Source organism: Phocoena sinus, chromosome 12 (genome assembly GCF_008692025.1).
Source record: "Phocoena sinus isolate mPhoSin1 chromosome 12, mPhoSin1.pri, whole genome shotgun sequence".
NCBI lineage: Eukaryota > Metazoa > Chordata > Mammalia > Artiodactyla > Phocoenidae > Phocoena > Phocoena sinus.
In genome coordinates this window covers 12,499,540-12,520,360 of record NC_045774.1, presented here as the reverse complement: position 1 = coordinate 12,520,360, position 20,821 = coordinate 12,499,540, and the positions used below count along the sequence as shown (strand labels likewise).

General features: G+C 40.6%; 1 protein-coding gene across 6 annotated transcripts in view; it reads right to left on the bottom strand.

Annotated features, from left to right (window-relative positions):
* IPCEF1 (interaction protein for cytohesin exchange factors 1) overlaps nucleotides 1-20,547 on the bottom strand; it is a 205,224-nt gene extending 184,677 nt beyond the window's left edge. For 4 of the 6 annotated variants that reach the window (XM_032650833.1, XM_032650838.1, XM_032650831.1 and 1 more), the window contains exons 1-2: nucleotides 19,862-20,547; nucleotides 12,381-12,505 (exon numbers count right to left, since the gene is read on the bottom strand). The gene's annotated coding sequence lies outside the window, so the exon portion shown is untranslated. The remainder of the gene's footprint in view (nucleotides 1-12,380; nucleotides 12,506-19,861) is intronic. The other 2 variants (XM_032650832.1, XM_032650837.1) reach the window with 1 other exon arrangement.
* Nucleotides 20,548-20,821: the final 274 nt, after the last annotated feature.

Genomic DNA, 20,821 nt, shown 5'->3' with positions numbered 1-20,821 from the left:
ATCCATTTACATTTAAGGTAAGTGTCGCTATGTATGTTCCTATTACTATTTTCTTAATTGTTTTGGGTTTGTTATTGTAGGTCTTTTCTTCTCCTGTGTTTCCTGCCTAGAGAAGTTCCTTTAGCATTTGTTGCAGAGCTGGTTTGGTGGTGCTGAATTCTCTTAACTTTTGCTTGTCTGTAAAGGTTTTAATTTCTCTGTCAAATCTGAATGAGATCCTTACTACTTAGAGTAATCTTGGTTGTAGGTTTTTCGCTTTCATCACTTTAAATATGTCCTGCCAGTCCCTTCTGGCTTGCAGAGTTTCTGCTGAAAGATCAGCTGTTAACCTTATGGAGTTTCCCTTGTATGTTATTTGTTGCTTTTCCCTTGCTGCTTTTAATATTTTTTATTTGAATTTACTTTTTGATAGCTTGATTAATATGTGTCTTGGCGTGTTTCTCCTTGGATTTACCCTGTATGGGATTCTCTGTGCTTCATGGACTTGATTGACTGTTTCCTTTCCCATTTTAGTGAAGTTTTCAACTATAATCTCTTCAAATATTTTCTCAGACCCTTTCTTTTTCTCTTCTTTTCTCAGACTCCTATAATTCAAATGTTGGTGCACTTAATATTGTCCCAGAGTTCTCTGAGACTGTCCTCAATTCTTTTCATTCTTTCTTCTTATTCTGTTCTGCAGCAGTTATTTCCACTATTTTATCTTCCAGGTCACTTATCAATACCTCTGCCTCAGTTATTCTGCTATTGATTCCTTCCAGAGTATTTTTAATTTCATTTTTTATGTTGTTCACCATGGTTTCTTTACTCTTTAGTTCTTCTAGGTCCTTGTTAAATGTTTCTTGTATTTTCTCCATTCTATTTCCAACATTTTGAATCTTTACTATCATTAATCTGAACTCTTTTTCAGGTAGACTGCCTATTTCCTCTTCATTTGTTTGTTCTGGTGGATTTTTACCTTGCTCCTTCATATCCTGTGTATTTTCCTTTCTCTGTTTTCTCATTTTGTTTATCTTACTGTTTTGGGGGGGTCTCCTTTTCACTGGCTGCAGGTTCATAGGTCCCATTATTTTTGGTATCTGTCCACAGTGGGTGAGGTTGGTTCAGTGGCTTGTGTCAGCTTCCTGGTGGAGGGAACTGGTGCCTGTGTTCTGGTGTGTGGGGCTGGATCTTGTCCTTTTGGTGGGCAGTGCCGCATCTAGTGGTGTGTTTTGGAGTGTCAGTGAACTTAGTATGACATTAGGCAGCCTCTCTGCTAATGGGTGAGGTTGTGTTCCTGTCTTGCTAGTTGTTTGGCATGGGGAGTCCAGCACTGGAGCTTGCTGACCTTTGGGTGGAGCTGGGTCTTGGTGTTGAGACGAAGATCTCTGGGAGAGCTCTCGCTCATTGATATTATGTGGGGCCAGGTTTCTGGTGGTCCAATTTCCTGGACTCAGCCCTCCCACCTCAAAGGCTCAGGCCCAACACCTGGTCAGAGCACAAAGACCCTGCCAGCCACACAGCTGAGAATAAAAGGAAGAGAGAAAACAAAAACAAACAGACAGAACCCTAGGACAAATGGTAAAAGCAAACCTATACAGACAAAATCTCACAAAGCAGCATACATATACACACTCACAAAAAGAGAAAAAGAAAAAAAAAATATATATAAAAGGAAGATAGCAACCAAGCCAATAAGCAAATCCACCAATGACAATATGCACTAAATACTATACTAAGATAAAAATAAAACCAGAAACATATTAGACGCAGAAGGCAAACCCCAAGTCTACTGTTGCTCCCAAAGTCCACCACCTCAATTTTGGGAACATTCGTTATCTATTCAGGTATCCTTCAGATGCAGGGTTTATCAAGTTGACTGTGGGGATTTAATCTGCTGCTCTTGAGGCTGCACAGAGAAATTTCCCTTTCTCTTCTTTGTTTGCACAGCCCCTGGGGTTCAGCTTTAGTTTTAGCCCTGTCTCTGCCTGTAGGTTGCCCTCAAGTGTCTGTTCCCTGCCCAGACAGGAGGGGGTTAAAGCAGTGGCTGATTAGGGCTCTCTTGCTCACTCAGGCCAGAGGAGGGAGGGGTACAGTTATCATAATTGGAATGTGAGGTGAGCCTGCGGCAGCAGAGGCCAGCATGACATTACAACAGCCTGAGGCGTGCCATGTGTTCTTCCAGGGAAGCTGTCCCTGGATCTCAGAACCGTGCCAGTGGCGGGCTGCACAGGCTCCCAGGAGGGGAGGTGTGGATACTGACCTGTGCTTGCACACAGGCTTCTTGGTGGCAGCAGCAGCAGCCTTAGCGTTTCATGCCCATCTCTGGGGTCCAAGATGATAGCCGTAGTTTGCACCCATCTCTGGAGCTCACTTAGGTGGTGTTCTGCCTTCTGTGGGCACACATGGAAGGAATACCCTCTCCTTGCGCACCCCGAAGAAAAGGTATCTTGCCTCTCTGGCAGGTCCAGACTTTTTCCCGGACTCTGTCCCAGCTAGCTGTGGCGCACTAGGCCCCTTCAGTCTGTCTTCACGCAGCCAACCCCAGTCCTCTCCCTGGGATCTGACCTCCGAAGCCTGAGCCTCAGCTCCCAGCCCCGCCCGCCCCGGCGGGTGAGCAGACAAGCCTCTCGGGCTGATGAGTGCTGGTCGGCACCGATCCTCTGTGCGGGAATCTCTCCGCTTTGCCCTCTGCACACCTGTTGCTGTGCTCTCCTCCATGGCTCCGAAGCTTCCCCTCCACCCACCACCCCCGTCTCCACCAGTGAAGGGGCTTCCTAGTGTGTGGAAACTTTTCCTCCTTCGCAGCTCCCTCCCAGAGGTACGGGTCTCATCCCTATTCTTTTGTCCTTGTTTTTTCTTTTTTTCTTTTGCCCTACCCAGGTACATGGAGAGTTTCTTGCCTTTGGGGAAGTCTGAGATCTTCTACCAATGTTCAGTAGATATTCTGTAGGAGTTGTTCTACATGTACATGTATTTTTGATGTATTTATGAGGAGGAAGGTGATCTCCACGTCTTACTCCTCTGCCATCTTGAAGGTCCTACACTTTTATATGTTGGGAATTTTCCATAATGAAAAAGTTAATTTTTTTTAATGAATGTTACATACCCTGAAATTTAGCAATGTGGCATTGTCAACTAACTAGCCGTGTAGAAAACATCTAAAAAGTTATGTTTCACTAAATTAACTTGAAGGTAAATTAAAAGTTTGAATATATAAAATTAAATAACCAATATGTTAGAAGTATATATAGGAGAATTTATTTCTTTTTGGAGATAAGAAAGCTTTTCTAAGCAATACTCAAAACCCAGATTCCAAAATCATTAGTGAATGTGATGACATAAAAGTTTTTTTCTGCACAGAAAAAAATACCAACAAAGTCAAAAGACAAATGATCAACTGGGAAAAATATTTCAACACATATGACAATGAGCTCATTTTCTTAATATAAAAAGACCTCTTACAAATCAGTTATAAAAGGCCATTAAACCAATAGAAAAACTGACAAAGAACTTAGAGGCGGTTCATAGAAAACAAACACTAATGGTTTGTAACATATGAAGAGACAGTCAACCTCAATCATAAAGAAATGAAAAGTAAAATGTCAATGTTATATGACCATTTATTGGAAGTCATTTCTTAAACTATATGTCATTAAGAATATTTAAATGAAAAAAATCAAGATGTAGAACAATCTATATGGTACGCCTCTACCTGTGTAAAAATAACTGTACATATCTACATGCATATCTATATATATGCATATATTCACTATGCTTCAATACACATAGAGCATTCTAGAAGAACCTCGTATAAGCTGGTTACAGTGGTTGCTTCTATAGCGGGAGCCTGGAAGTCTTGAGTGAGGTGTAAACACCACTCTCCATCCTGTGTGCTTTTTACAACATTTAAATTTTTAAATGTATGTCTGTCTTACCTTTTCAATGAAAAATAACTAGTTGATAAAAAAAAACTAAGTTAATGTGTTCAACAAGCATTTCTTTGTGCAAATCACTGTTGAAGTACTGAGAATACAGGTGATGGAAAACCAACATAATTCTCTGTCTCCAGCTCTACATTGCTCCTGGGGGGAGAATAATAAAAGTCTCTAATGAATTGTGTTCAGTATAGTAATTTTTTGACTGCAACTTTACAAACGTTTTCTTTGGATACGTGTCCTTTTTCATGTAAGTGAATATACTGAGTCTTACATACAATAGTAACTATAGAAACACGTTCTTTGGAACTGACACAACTGTCAACATCATAATTTGGATAGGCTTTGTCAAGTTAGAAGAAGCAAGGAGAGATTTATCGTTCATGGCTCCATGTGTATCCATACCACTTAAAAACCTCATTGTCCTTGCAACACAGCATTTCTAATCTCTGCCTTCATTTTATGGTTTATCTATGGAGAGTTTAGAAGCCTCTCACTCCCTTACTACTTAATTCATTATCTTAGAATTCAAATCTAAGTTATGTCCTGAAGATTCAGGACAAAAACAATCCCAAAGACTTTTACTGTCACCCATATACATAAAATTCCCATCAGTGTCCTAAGTTCTCATTTCCATTGCATCTCTACATCTCTTTCTCTGGATATAGAACAACTATGCTAACAAATGTAAAATTACAGCTGTTAAGACTTTGTTTCATCTATTAAAAGAATTTATTTATATTTTGGTTAAAGGATGGGGTAAGCTAAAAAACAATATTCTAAAGTACAGTGGATGAACACGAGACTTCCTCAGTGCTCTGTCATAAAGGGATTTCTTGGCCAATAAATTGGAAAAAGATGCTTAGTAAGTTTCCCCACAGTTAAAAATTTTCCCCATACTGCAGATTGACAACTCTGTTAGCATATTAGTCCCCTAAAAAAATCCTTCAGTGAAGAAGTTTGCTTAACTTTGAGGCTCTCTTTCTTTCTCCCTTCTCTGTGCTAATTAAGAGATCTCCTGACATCAGAGGAAATTTTCATCTAACCTCAAATCAGGACTAGTCTCAGTTTTGAATCTTTGCTTTCTTCTCAGCAAACTCCACCAGAGTACTTCCTGGTCCTACTCTGAAATCCATGCTGTCAAATTTCTTACTAGCTCACAGCTAACCTGAATCTTCCATCTGTAAGAAATACAGCACAGCACACCTCTGTCACAAGCAGTGCACTCTTGGTTCCCTGGCAAGAAGAAAGTGAAAAGACTAAATATGTGTGGGCTTAGAACAAATGGAATTCAATATTACCTACCAAATGGCTTCCTCATGAGGATAATCCTCTCTGAGAGAACACAGCAATAACCAATAACAACAAATGCAAAATCCATTTTTTTTAAGTATAGAACAAAAGAGATCCAGTTTAAGGCACTCCCCCGAAACAAAATGTGATGGGAAACAACCTTCTTGTTAACAGAATACCAACAGAACAACTTTTTTTTTTTGGTGGCGTGGACTCTCTAGTTGTAGCACGTGGGAGTAGTTGCCCCACGGCATGTGGGATCTTAGTTCCCCGACTAGGGTTCGAACCCGCGTCCCCTGCACTGGAAGGCAGATTCTTAACCACTGGACCACCAGGGAAGTCCCAGGACTTCTAAAATTATAGCCTCTCTTTCAACTAACACTCTGCCCAAGAAAGTTTTATTGGATGAAATGTTAAAACCAATCCAAGAATTTTCTCTTACAGTGTCTCTCCCAAGTATGTTCAGACATGAAACCGGGCCTTCCTAAGTTCTGATTAGCTCTTGACTTTTATCAGTACACCTTGCTTCCAAAGCTTCCTGGGCCAAAATAGTCTATGAGTTAAAGGTGAACCTTAATAAAGGAATCATTTGTTTCCATTTTTTAAAGGTGCAGTTCCCACCAAGAAAACCCTGCTACAATTTCATTAATTCACATGTAGGACGAACACAACTGAGAAATCAGGGACCATGACATTTTCATCTTTATACCCCATGAGACATTTGACCTATTGATAACTTTTTATGAGGAAAATTCACCTTCTGGTGAAAGCCTGTGAGTGACAAATACTTATCTGACAATCTAAGCTTAATATATCAAGAAGCTAAAACTCGTCAGTTTGTTTTACTGTGTGTTTAAAAACGTTTTGATTAAAAAAAAAATCTTGCAAACTTTGAAGAACTTCTTTCCTTCGGCAAATGGAACTGGAGACTCAAGTATTTTGTGTCCAGTTCTGCTTGAATTTCCACGTCCTCTATGCCAACTGGGTACCCTCCCTCCCCCAGCCCCATCTGTGCAGATTTCTAAATCACTGGAGAAACCACCAGGCAGAAAGTCAGCACAAATGCCTTCCAAGCCCAAGGAAGTTTTCACTTAATGAGAGAGGCTCAGGAGGGAAAGGAAGACTGAGTAGGGGCTCTGTTTAAAATAAGCACATCACAAGGTAAAGAAAAATTATCAGTAAAGATAACGTGTAATCAGGAGGTTCCCCAAAGACCTTACAAGTATCTCGATGCTCAGCTGATCTTAAAGCAGGTCTGGTGGGGACCCTGGAGGGGATCGTGGTGGGAGAGACTTGAAAGAAATTTCATCTAATGGAAAAGCCAGCATTAGCTCCTGCCTTGTGGAAATACAGGCTTGTCTCTTATCCAAAGCCCCCTAAGCTATGTCGACTTCATTTTCTGATGGTCTTTGGAGTGTTATTGAAACTGAAGTCATAGGTTGGATCCTCAAATAAGCCAACTTGTTTAGATGCTTCCTCAGTCACGGACTCAACCCTAGTGCCTTATACATGCAAAGCCTTGACAGAAATGATTATTAGGAGAGAGGAAGGATGAAATGAAGGAAATCTACCATCTTCACACACAAAGGACAATTCTGCATTATACTGAAAGACATTTTAAATGAGAAAAGCTGAAAGAATCTTCAAAAATAAATGGTGCAGTCTTTGTTGTTGGGTAGTTGACATTTAGACTAGGCATTTATCAGCTCAGAGTTGTGGGACAGGTGAGCCAGGTGGTTTGGCAACCCAAATTAGCTCCCAGTCAGAAGGATCTGATTAGCTAATTCACGCAGTGGTGTTAGTGACTCATAACAACTGAAAGACCTTTCCTTTCCAAGAACGTGTTCATTTTAACCCAGATTTAACAGTGGAGAGTCTAGGAGTCTAGGAAATCTGGGCAGTGAAGTGAGCATTACCTCTAAAAAGCGGTTCGCGTTTGGGAAATCACAAAATCTCTTTGGACCTCAGTTCCTTATCCATAAACTGGTAAACGGAGAGTAAATGGAGTCCATAGTGCCTCTGAGCTAAAATAAGTTTGGTGCCTGATTCTATGCAGTAAGCACCGACATCAGGCATCCAACACAGGTGGGTAGAGGCCTCTACCCACCCAAGTATAAGGCTAAGAATACACGCCCGATGGGATGATCCAGGCTGGGACACCCTAAGGAGGAGAAGGTGATTAGGCTTGAACTCAAACTTTACCTAGATGATAAATCAGTAGAGACCGCTCACTGATAAAGGTCAGGCAATAGAATGCTCCAGAGCGGGAAACCTCCTGTAGGAAACAGCAAACTAGAGTCGAGCCTCAGGTCAGCCATTCATTAGTACTACAACCTTGGACAAGTCATTTCACCATTCTGAGCCTCGGTTTCTTCCATGGGGGCGTTACTATCTGCCCTGCACACAGACAGCAAAAGTCAGTCTAAGAAAACGTGCACAAACGCACATTTTCGGAGGACTGTAAAGCAGTTATAGCTCAGAGGCTCCACACAAACAGACATTCAGGATTTAGAGGGAGGTCTCCTTCCCAAAGAATAAGACAAAAACAGACAAAGGCTAGAAAAACAGAAAACTTTTGAGTAAACAGCTTTCTATTTGCCCACTCTGAAAATATAGACACTGAAATGTCAATACATGAAACTTCCCTAGGCTCTCCAGGAGAACAGAAAGCAGGCTTTCAATGGAAATGACTGCATAATGAAAAGAGTGCTAAACCCAAGTCTTTGTCATACTTACTCAAAGTCCTGGACCATGTAAGACACTCAAGTAAGAAAAAGAATCAGAGAATCTCTGCTTTACACCAGGGAACAGGACACATGCTGAGAGGGAAGGCAAAGGATAGGACTCAGCAGAGGGATTAGTCCAACATGCCCAGGTAATCGTGAAGAAGAGGTACAGAAACCTGGGGGTAGAGGTAGAGAAAAGAGATTTGGCCACAACCAAGATTCCCTGGGGGCTATTGATTGGGGTGAACAGGTAGGGAAAAAGAAGACAACTTTTCTTCCCCGAATGACTAGGTCATCTAGGAAGAGAAGTATTAGACAACAAAGCTACCTTGAACCTGGAACAAGTAGACAATATCAATGCAAGTGTGATTGGATAAAGCAAAATTAACCCTTAAATGAGGGAGTAAGAGAGCTTATGATTTTCTAAAATTATACCCAAGTTCATTTGTTTTGCTCGACTCGCCAAGAAACTCTCCAAGAACTCTGTATACTCTGGAGAGTATACGGAGAACCACCAGAGAATATTGGGCAATAGTTCAATTCTAAACATATGTGAGTTGCAACAACGCCAGTGCATACGAGCAAAAAACCCTGCTAGTAAGAGGAAACTGAGTGGGGAGCCAGAGTTGGATCAAGACTGGAAAGGTGGGGGTTTCAAATAATATTGTGGAATAATAGTTGAAGAGAATTGAGATCAGAGAACTTCCCGAGAACCTCCACAGAAAACAAGACAGGGAACCAAGATGTAAATCAAATAAGATGCTATAGTTGAATGGCTTAAGGAGAAATCTGAGAGATGGAGTATATGTCCTTAAGGCAGACAAGGTCTACGTGAGTCTTGAAGTCTATAGATGCTGAATCCAGGAGGATGAGAGCTGAGAAAGGCCCTAGATTTGACCATAAGAGCAGTGTGAATAGAGTATAATGAACAAAAATAGGCAGGCAATTCGCCAGATTAAGTCAGTTCAGGAGCCTCTTATAGAGTGTGTGAATTCTCCAACCTCTCTGTTTTTTCTTCTCCTACTTGCTACACGTCTTTTGGTTTTTGCTTTGTGTCCACCAGAAGGTTCAATGCACAAGGAAGATGACATTAGTTGTCAAAATCTATTAAATATTTAATAAAGGAATGACACAAGCACAAACGGTGAAATGTATCTTTATGGATTGTATGGAATCATTCATGCTTTATCTGAGTCTCATGGTTATAACTCATTATGAGTTAATTATATAATATTTAGCCTTAATCATTTATAATAGCTCTATGATTTGATTTAAAAAGAGAAGTGTGATGCATAAGCCTAGAACTGCTGCCCAAGATCTAATTACTACCCACTTGGATTGATGAAAATATTTTTTCAAAACTATTTCAACTATTTGTTGAGAAGTGTGTCATGCTTCTAGGGATACAAAGGGAAAATAAGTGAAATAAGGAGAAAAGAAGAAATTTCCTTTTCCTCTCATTCAATTAGTGGGAAGAACATATTAAAAGATTTGACATGATGCATTGCCCACAATACTCAAGAAAGAACCGTTTTATTAGAAAAAATACAAATGTATGAAAACCCATCCTTATCATCAAACTTTCTCCAAAGCACTCCATTTCCCCATCAACCACTTTCCTCCTCATCTTCTCATTTCCCCTCATTTCTCCATGTCTCCAGAGGGGAATTATCAATGCCATCAACCTATCAACCCTCTGACTTCCCCTTTGCTCTTGCTACGTTTGACCCAATGATATACTCCCTCTGTCTTCAAAACACTCAACTTTGGCTTGGGGTATGTTACAACTACTTTATTGTCCTTTTGTGTTCTTCTTCTGTCTGTATTTCCAGTAAATCACCATCACAAGTGACACTTACAGCATGTATATATACATCATCTCGTGCAAGACCCCAATAACTCTTTGAGGCATGTAGCCATATTATGCTACCCATTTCACAAATGGAGAAACTGAGACATGAAAAAGTTACAACCCAAAGTTCACCGACATAGCAACTGGCAGAACAAAGCATGTGGCTTGGGGTCCAAGATTCTTCCCATTATGTAAGCTGCCTGATATACCGCAGCATGAGCGCCATCTTGTCTTGGCTCCAGGGGAAAAGCTCTGTTTGTATTTTTTCCCCCTGACTCCGTGGTCATCTCTCTTCTCTCCATCCGCCTGAAACTTACCCTTTCTTTCATATCCTGATCAACTTCTTCCTCCACCATTAAATTCTCCCGGTTCATTCTCTAACTTTTACAGTACTAACTCTCTACACTGTTCATTATGACACTCATGTATCACTTTCGTCTTTTCGTTTAATGTCTCGTGTTAGTTTTGTTGCCCCAGTAAATTAGTAAGATATTCTAGGGCCTAACTTTTAAAAAATATTTTGTTTATATTTTCCACAATGCCTGATACACAGAAAATTCTCAACAAATTTTTGGTGAATTTCTCAGGGACCATAAGAGAATTTCTATGTTTAAGAAATAATTTTCCAATACCATTTGTGGCCAAGTAACTCAAAAATTCATATGAGTGATGATGGTGACAGACTTAAAAACACATGGAGATTAGGGTCCTACACCAGTCTTCAGGACCACCAGACACCACAACAAGACTGCAAAAAGACAAGTCAGCCGAGGAAAACCCTCTTTCCAAAAGACAGCCGCTGCCACCTGCTATGACACCCCAAAACTTGCCTATTCAGATTCATGCTGGGGTCTTCCCTCTACTGCATTTTGCTCTCTTGTTATTTTCTGTTTTGTTTTATATGACAACTAGCCACTTTTGGGATTAAAACTTGTTAAACTTGCCACTTCTTTGCAGTATTTGCAAATTCTCAATACCTGAACTTTTCTATGGTCAGTTATTATGAAGAAAAAGCTCTTCACTTATCCATCATGACCCATTCAAAAAGTTTGGTAACTGCACTCTTATTTGGTAAATTATTATATCTAAAATACGTAATGTGATAGGAATATGATTTTAATATGTCAGAGTACAGTTTTATCTCATTTTTGTCAAATACACTCATATATAAAGAAAAAAGACAAAATATTGAAGTTTTTGCACCAAAATATTACCTATGATTAGTTCAATATGGTAGGATCATGGGAAATATTTATCTTGTTTATGTGCATTTTTGGCAATAAACATACATTACATGTATACTACAGAAAAAAAATTATTTTAAAAACTTAAGAAGTAAATAGCAAGATAATTGATAACATAAATTTAGTACGAGGTTGAATGCAAAGTACTTGCCTAAAGAGCTCCTTCTTTCCTCTCCTTTTATCTAATTTGCTATTTACTAACCTTTTCTTTTTCTGAAGAACTTTTCCTGGTCTTATAATAAATAGAAATCATGAATGGAAACTATTCAAACACATCTTCTCAAAATCCTGCCTTCCTAACTTTTAATATCCATTTTTCTTCCCCTTTTCATTCTGAATTCTTAGAAGCAAATGTCCTGTCTCTTTGTCCCAAGCCTCCTCAGCTGTGACCTGGAAATGTCTTTAGGAAGGAGATTTTCCTTAAGGCTCAGGCGAATCTGTGACAAGCACTCTTAGCATTATATTCTTCACCCAAACACATATCCTCTGGCCCAAATGGGGTCGGGTTACATACATTCCCAGCCTGGGGAATGAATGGAAAGGTGAACAAGCACAAAGCAGCCTTATCTAAAAATAAGAAATCACGTGGCATCCTTTTCCCTCTGCCCTCAAAGCAGCCATATGTTACTGGACTCTCAGGTCCAGCAGACCCAGTTCAACTTCTGACTCCAGAAGCAAATTGTTGAGGTTGGGATCCTGACTATATCACTTACTGTGTGACCCTGAGCCAGGTTCTTAACCTCTCTGAGCCTGTTTCTTCATCAGGAAAAGGGAAGCTAGTTAATAACAGCGCTTCCTAGAGTCATTTGGTTAAGAAAATTAGACAATGAATATACAGACTTTAACCCCTTCCCTGGCAGACAGCAAGTGGACAGTACACGTTAACTCTTAGCAATAACAGTAGCACTGACTACACAAGACATACAGCCGCTGGGCACATGCAAATAAATGCAGCCTGTTTGAGAAACTACAATCGTAAACAAGGAGCCGTCTTGAATGCTGTTTTCTGCCTTCAAAGGCTTGCCTCAGTGGTGCTCACTGCCCAGAAAGTTCCAAGCAATATAGAGAACATCTCACTGGCCAGGGGCCTCCATCCACTGGCAAAAGGTGCACGTCCTTGGTAAGAAACATGAGGCTGTGGGGGGCAGGCAGCAATGCTCAGTGTCTGAACTCAATTCAGGATTGAGAGGAGAATCTTGCTAATTTGCTCCCAGTGCAGAGCTCACAAAGTATTTAATGCAAAGTGGAAATGACCCTGAGTCTAGGACTCTGCTGTTACCGGGAACACCAAAGTGAAAAGCAAAGTCACTTCGGAAGAAATAGCCAAACCTATCACGCTCTGGTCACTTACTCTGCTTTGATGAATGCTCTGGGGTCTCTCATCTCGCGCTGGCTTCTCGGCCCAGGAGAGCTAGGGGTCTGGCGTTCCTCTCAAGGCAACTGATTTGTACATCACTTTGGAATGTTGATGAGCGTCTACAAAATAAAACAATTGCGCTCTAGTGCCTACCTCAAACCTTGCTCGACAACTCCCTCTAAGTCCCTGTTACCTACGCAAAAGGGCTCCAGCTGATTAATCAAGTTGAAAATTCAAGTGCAGGAGAGCTTGGTAGCTTCCAGGGTGAAATCCAGCTCTAGCTGGAAAACCCTGGACATATTTCATCAAGAGAGCTCAAGTTCAGAGCCTTCTCTTTGACAGAATGGCTGTAACTGAATCTAACCAAGAAAAGGTAGCGTTAATTCACACGATTATAAGGGAACTTAAAAGGTGATCTTGTCTGTTCTCTTACAATAAAACACATGGAAAACATGAGGTATCCAATAGGCATTTGGTGACTATTAAATGTTCAATAATGGGTATTCATCCTATTGTATGATTAATATTCACACTCACGAGTGAGAACAATTCTTTGCCTATTGGTCAGGATCGTAAGAGAGGTTGGGATTTATGGTTCAATAAGGAACCAGCAAATAAGGCCTTTAGCATAATTTGCTTCAGGCTTTTAACAGGGGGAAAGAACAAAGTTGTTATAACTGACCTGTACTTCAAGTGAATTAATAAAATGTTCCTGTTGCGACCATTAGTTTGCTAAACTAGCAGAATCTTCAACACGTTCAAGAAATTAATGAGACAACATGTGGTCATCAGACCAGAAAAATAGTGCAAACTTCCCCCATATTGTGTTATACTCTGAGCTATCCAAACAGAATAATCATAAACAAGTAGCCTGAAAAGTATGGTTTTCACGTCTGCAGCCATTTTCTCAGTTTTTGAAAAGAATTAAACATTTCTTCCTTAAAATGTGACTTAGTATAAGTGCAGCCAAGTGTCTTCTGGCTGAGTCCTGACACCTTATAACGAATTATATCCTGTAGGAGTGGATAATGTTAAATTGAGACTCCTGGAAAGAATTTTGAGTCAGCTCCATTTCTTTCCTTTTTTCTGAGACGTCTTGTATTTTCCTATTTTAGACCAGTGTTTGGTATCAACATATAAATTTGCCTATAAATGGTTAAATGTTCTCGTCTCACGTGATATTAGAGGTTAGTACACAAGACTCCTAAGGAAGTATTTCCTTTCGTGAAAGTCAGGAAAATAAAGAAATTCTACCTTGTTCAAATGTGAAAGAATCTAACCAGTCACAACTTTCCATTGAGCATTTTGAAAGAAATTATATAAAATTAATAACAAGTCTAAAGAAAATTGAATATAAATCAATTAAGGGAAGGAGCAAAAAGATCTTTTTAGTTTTGAGTAGATTAAATGAATTAGCCTCTTACAATGATGTTTTCCTGCTAAAAGAATGTTGCTCTGCTAGGAATAATTATGGTAATAGGAATTACAGTAATTTAAACTCGACTGAAAAGAGAAAGTAAGGGGTTCTTATGTTGCAGAGAAACACAGAATATGCTTGAAATCCTGGCTATTTACGCTGTCATTAAAATAGCCATGCAGGTACCAAACTAACTTTATGTAACAGAGGGATCAACAACTATAGATGAAACCACTAAAATGACCCAACATCCATTAATTGGGGAGTTTCCATTTGCTATAGGTTTAGATTGGAGCCTTAGGTTTTATGTTTGGACCAAAGTGCTATCACATTACATCATTTTCCAATTCCAAATATTTGAACTTTTCTTTCACTATACAACTTGGAGAAGTAAATATCCTCCCAAACAGACACTACTGTTCCATGTCTAGTAAATGACCACATCAGTATAATAGTCTGAAATCCCCAGCTAGACTCAATTTATGAAAGAATGTCCTTTTGCAGATTTCACCATAGCCTGATTTCCATTTTGTAAATGTGTTCCATTGTTTAGTGTCTGTGTTCATTCCCATTCAATGATGTAGTAAATCTACTGTCTGAGGCCCAACGCCACAGGTTAAAGTCAGAGAAATGAGTCATATTGGATTTGGTCCCTAGAAGTGCTTGCCAGCAATTAGATGAGTTTATTACTAGCATTTACAATGGCTTTTATTCTTTAGTCCCTGTATTCGTTTCCTAGGGCTATAGTAACAAAAGACCACAAGTTGAGTGGCTTAAAACAACAGAAATGTACTCTCTCATAGCTCTGGAGACCAGAAATCTGAAATCAAGGTGTTGTCAGGACCATGCTCCCTCTGAAACCCATAGGGGAGAATCCCTCCTTGACTTTTCCCAGGCGTCTGGAGGGCCGGCGATTCCTTGGTGTCCATTGACCTACAGCTGCATCACTCCAGTCTCTGTTCTCCACATCACATGGTCTTCTCCCTGGGTATCTCTGTCTTCACAGGGCTTTCTTCTTATAAGGACATCAGTCTCATTGGATCGTTAACCTTAATTTAATCACATCCACAACACCTCCATTTCCAAATATGGTCACTCTCTGAAGTACTGGTGGTTAGGACTTCAGCATACTTTTTCTGGGGGGGGGAGGAGGCACAGTTTAACCCATAACACCCCCTACTACCTTTCACCTAATCCTCTTATGCCAATAAAGCTCTTGTATGTCAACTGAGTCTCTACACGGTAAGAAAATAAAATCCGAGCCAAGACAGAAGGCCCCATTGGTTTATAACGTTTTTACTTTCTTCAAAGCGTTTCCACTTAATTGCATTTGGTCCACACGACAAAACAGACTGGTTAGGTATTTTTATCTCAGCTTTTATGGATGAGAAAACTGAAGCACGGAGAAGTTAAAGGCCTGCTTGATAGCACACAACCTTTACATGCCACAGGCAGGGCACTTAGGCCTCCTAACCCCTCCATCCCGCTAATAAACAGAGCCTAATGTGTAGCATTATCACTAAGGGTGCAGTGACACTCAAGAAAGGCACTGGATGTTTTCAAATTAAATTTGTTATAAAAGGGCAACAGGAGGGACCCTTGTGAAGGGAGAATGTTATATATCTTGACTAAGGTTGTGGACTAACCAGGGATGGCTCTGAAAGTCATGGAACCCCCCTGGCTCTCCAGAGCCCTTTGGTTCCTGCTGGTTCCTTACATAATACTTCAGGGCTGCCTAAGAAGCAGCTACATTGACAACCACATATGTGCAGTCATGTCAGGGCATAGGTAGGTCCCTGAAAAGAAAAATTCCTTTCCAACCTCTTCAACCAAGAAATGGAAAGGAATGTCCCTTAAGGAGATTTCAAAGTAGAGCATGAATCTGTTCATACTCCCCCCTGGTCTCCCAATTCTTGGCCTCAGATAACTATCCCGTGTAAGAAAATCTTTAATGCAAATGAAATCAATGTAGTGTCATGTACGATGGTAGTGAGGCCACAGGCTCAGAGACACACAAAGATCTGGGTTTGAATCCTATCTCTGCCTCTGCCTAGCGGAGTGGTTTTAGGGTACTAATTTACCTCTCGAAACTTCAGCTTCGTGGAGATAACAGTAGTGCTACTTCCCAGGATTGTTTTGAAAAGTGATTGCTTTGACCAGTGTTTGTGTAAAAATGAAAGTGTTGATTACAGTGCCCTGAATATGGCAAGTGTTCAATAATATCATTGGTTTGTATTCAATGCTCCACACATGAAATATTCAGCAAATGCTATGGACCAACTGTTCCAAAGTCTACCATGTTGCTGCATCTAGTTCAAATCATATTCCATACTGGGTTTTCGGCTTTTACAACTGGTCATAAGGTCCATTGTCTGTTTGATTAATTCTTTCATCTCTAATCTAAATTTCAGTTCTCACTGAAGATCTGGTCATTTTTTATTCATAATTTTTTTAAGAGTTCATCCACACTCTAGTAATTTTGGGGTGAGTTTAAACTGGCTAACTGTTCACCTTTCAAGTCCTCCTATTTCAACACCCGTGTCAGTTTAGGAAATCTGTCTTTTGCTCACCTTTGTTCACTTTTTTGCCTCTCTGTCTGCCAATTATCTCTCACTAGATCATTTCTAAGTCAAGGACAGGAGATTTATTCCAATACCTACCTATAAGCCAAAATACTTGATTTCGGTTAAGTCTCTGATAAGGGCCTCCTCCACAGTGACAGGCCAGCACTGGGAGGTGGGATGGCCGAGATCCTAACAGGAAATATTTCTTACTGCACAAAAATATTTTTCTGATCCCTCCCCAGGTACACCAAGATGAAAAACACAAGTCAACATTCCCTTAAAAACTAATTACTCTTATGGTGGCAAATCTAAACTTAATTTAGAACTATCAAATTGACGTTGAACTTGCTAGAAAAGCACCCAATACAGGTTTAGAGGCAGTTGTAAATCATATAGACAAAATTGCCCTTTTTCATGTGATTCTAGGAACTAAGTAGACCAGTCAGCCCCAGAGGGGACCTTTTTCACTGTTCTCACTTTAGAACTGTCACACGATTCTGCACCAGTCTTAATCTCAAAGGAGACCCCCCTATGAAAATTAAATAACATACATCGTGTTATTTCATCCATTGCAATGAACCACAAACTTCAGCACACTGTAACTAAAACACTACTTTTGTTTCACTTTTGGTGGAAGGTTAAGAGAGTTAAAATTTTGCTTATTTATTTTAATTCAACATTTATTTTGTTTTCAGATTTTTAAGGTAGTCTCAATATGCTCCACTAACGAAAATTTTGAAAAAAAATAGAAAAGCACGAAGACAAATATAACTATCAGCTATAAACCAACTTAATTGTATGCTCACGTTTTAACATATTTACCTCAATCTTGCTTCTCTGCAGTGTTTTTACATAGCTGAGAGTTATGTTTCTCCTTTTTGTTAACTTAGCCTTAATATACGACATAAACATCATTTTATTGATAGTATTTTTTATACAGATATACCGCCATGTGCTTAACCATCTTGATAACTAGGTATATAACATTTATTTTTAATAAATAATTCTTTAAAAGAATCATGCTCAATTTATGAAATTTAGAAAACAGCAAAAAACATGAAGAAAAGATAAATTGGTGGTTAAATCTGTAAGTGTGGCTATAGCGATTTAAAAACTGAAGAAAATATATTGTTAACTGCCATTTGGTGAAGATCCACGAGGTGGCAGGCACCGTGCAATCGTATTTCTAATCCTTATCGAACAACACAAAAAGGTCAGTTTATTATAGTCACCATTTTGCAGGTTCAGAGGTCATAGAGCTAGTAAGTGGTGCATATGGATTTTGAACAGCTGTGTCTAATCCCAAAACTATTTCTCCCGACTATGTCACACTGCCCGCCCATCATCACCTCCACTTCACCACTTCTGCCACAGCCACCGCCACCTCCACCACCACTTGTATCACCACCACTTCCAATCCCATTCTATCACTACCTCTACCACCTCCTCTGCCATCACCTCCACCCCCACCCCCAGTATGTCCACCACCATCTCCATCACCACCACTATCACCTCCGTAGTCCCCTCCACCAACTCCACCTCCACCTCCGCCATCACCTCAATCACCACCTCCAGTATCTCCATCATCACCTCCATCACCACCACTATCACCTCCACAGTCCCCCCCTCCACCACCAACTCCACCTCCACCATCACCCCTATCACCACCTCCAGTATCTCCATCATCACCTCCATCACCACCACTATCACCTCCACAGTCCCCCCCTCCACCACCAACTCCACCTCCACCATCACCTCTATCACCACCTCCAGTATCTCCATCATCACCTCCACCCCCGGCCCCAGTATCTCCACCACCACCTCCATCACCACCACTCTACCACTCCTCCACCTCCACCTTCACCACCATATTGCCACCTTTAAGGCTTCTTATCGTCTCCTTTCTACATATGCTTTCTTCTCTTCCCACCTTCATATTCTCCTCCTCTCCTGCTTCACTCTGTCCTTTTCCAACCTGCAGTTCCTTATGTGCCTGGGTAATGGAGACAGGGCAAAGGCTACCCTACCACACTCATTTTATGAACAATCCCAGTCAGTCATTCAGTCATTCAACAAACATTGACTGAGAGAATTTTATGGGTCAGGCACTGTCCAGAGCACTGAAGAGTCCAGTAATTCTCCCATTTGTAGGATTTTCTTCAATACCAAAGAGCTTATTTTTAAGGATTTTTCTGCACTCTCACACACCATTTACCCTATTCAACCTGCTTGCAAGTTATCAGCCTGTGCTTGGGTTCCCAGCTCACACTGCCTGGCTTCCATGCCGGATGGAAAGCAGAAGTGAGCTGCTTAAGAAGGATATGAGAGTAAAAAGGAAAGTCTCAGGCAATAGTCATGAAGTAATTTCTTATCTCTTATTGCCACAGCAAGCTACCGCAGGAAAGAACTTCCTATTTCCGTACTCAGATGATGTGCATTTGCTTAATGCAGCTTACCTGCAAGAGTTCACACATGGACCCTCTCCAGAAAAGACAGTTGATATATAGAGGAAAGGGACGTTTAAAAAATAAATTAAAGAATGAGAACACCATGAAATACACACACTGAAGTCCTTTTTCTTCTCACTTGCATGATGTGATCAGAAAGAAACCTGTGTTCTTTCTGTTTCCATTTCCACATAAAATTTTAATTAGCTGGAGAGGAATCAGACTCTGTGTATGACTATACAATGCCTAGGACAGTACTAAGAACACACAGGCCCCTACAGACTAATAAATTCCACTACCATAGTCAAAGATGCCTTGGTGGGTTATAACCCTGTCTCTTACAGTTAAATTTCCTTCACACATACACAAGCAAAGAAAACCAAATGCTTCAGATGCCCTGGGTAAAAACCTCTGAACCAACATCACATAAGTTCTCGTTTTCACACAGAGATGTCTTGTCAAGCCTGTGATTTTATCTAAAAGTAAGATCCCCTCCAGCTGCCTGCATACAAAGGGGGATTCTCCACAAAGAACACACCTTCTCAAAAGAGGGTGGCCACAGAGTGTTTCCCCTAATGAACTCCTCAGGACCCACACACATGCTGAATTGTGCTTTTCTAAATCAAAGCCACGGTCAGAGGTCCCAGCAGCTATCAATACAACATCCATTTAAGAAACAGAGGAGGGCTTCCCTGGTGGCGCAGTGGTTGAGAGTCTGCCTGCCGATGCAGGGGACACGGGTTCGTGCCCCAGTCCGGGAAGAGGCACAACAGTGAGAGGCCCGCGTACCACAAAAAAAAAAAAAAAAAAAGAAACAGAGGAAAGCAGAGTGAGTACACAGCTCTCTCCTTCAAAGCTAAAGAGTATCTTTAGCACTGGACTTGACAGCAGCAAGTTTATGAAGAGCTGAGCAAACGGTACATCCCAAGAGTCACATCTTAGTTACAACTCACTATGTTAAAGAGAGTACTAGGGTATCCACTGCTTTACCATCTTGAGATGCCAAGCAACGACTTCATATATCAGCCAAGGAGTGGTTTTACTTACATGCAATAAAAAGAGAGTAAATCCAAGCACTGGCTCTTTATCCCTGAATTCAGAAAATTCATAATACTCTGGGGCCAAGGTTGAGGATTCCACTGGAAGCGGCCACAGCTCAGGCGGCTCTGGCTACACCGGATGACCATTAGAGGCTGACCAGAGCGTAAGGCTCTTTCGAAAGAAGAGGAAGTGTCATCTCTACTTCCCCAATGTCATTGTTCTTCCTTCTTGTCATTTAATGATCCCTTCCTCAATTCTGAAACCCAGGACACAGTTCTTGCAAATCAGTCGTGTCTCATCTGGCTCCACCGATCATTAAACACTACTCGGTGTGTTCATTTCCAGGACACGTGTGTGAAACATTGCATGGTTTGGCTGTGCTGATTTGGAGGCAAAGATGTTTATCTGCAGGCATGGAGGGCGAGGTCATCTGCAGGCACGGAGTGCAGGGTCACCTGCAGAACTGTTCCCGGTGTGTCTAGTTGAAGTGCCGCTTTTTTATCATCAGTCTTTTTTGGCTGAATGTTCTTTCACATTTCCCTTCTTTCTCCTCTCTTAACGGTTCATATTACTTATAAATAGAGGGCACAGATAAATTCATAAAAAAGTATCTTAGGATAAGAACAAGGCTTAGCCTGCCATTCTTTTGTAGCATACTGAACGGACTAACTTCAAAACTTTTCCTTCACACACTAGAAGAGGAAAATGACAGGGAAAAGTTAGATTTGAATGCATCACCCAGGGGGTTCACAGGGGGTTATCCTACAGGTTTATTTAAATAAAGTATATAAAATTCCAGTCCTCCCACTTCTCCTTTTCAATACCAGTTTCCTTTATACCTTGCTGGGGAAAGAACACAATCTCATTATATTTATACTCCACTTTCAAAGAAAAGGAATCAAATCATTAGAAACAGGCTCATGACCATGCAGTTTCCCAAGATGTGGTCGCTAGATCGCTAGCACG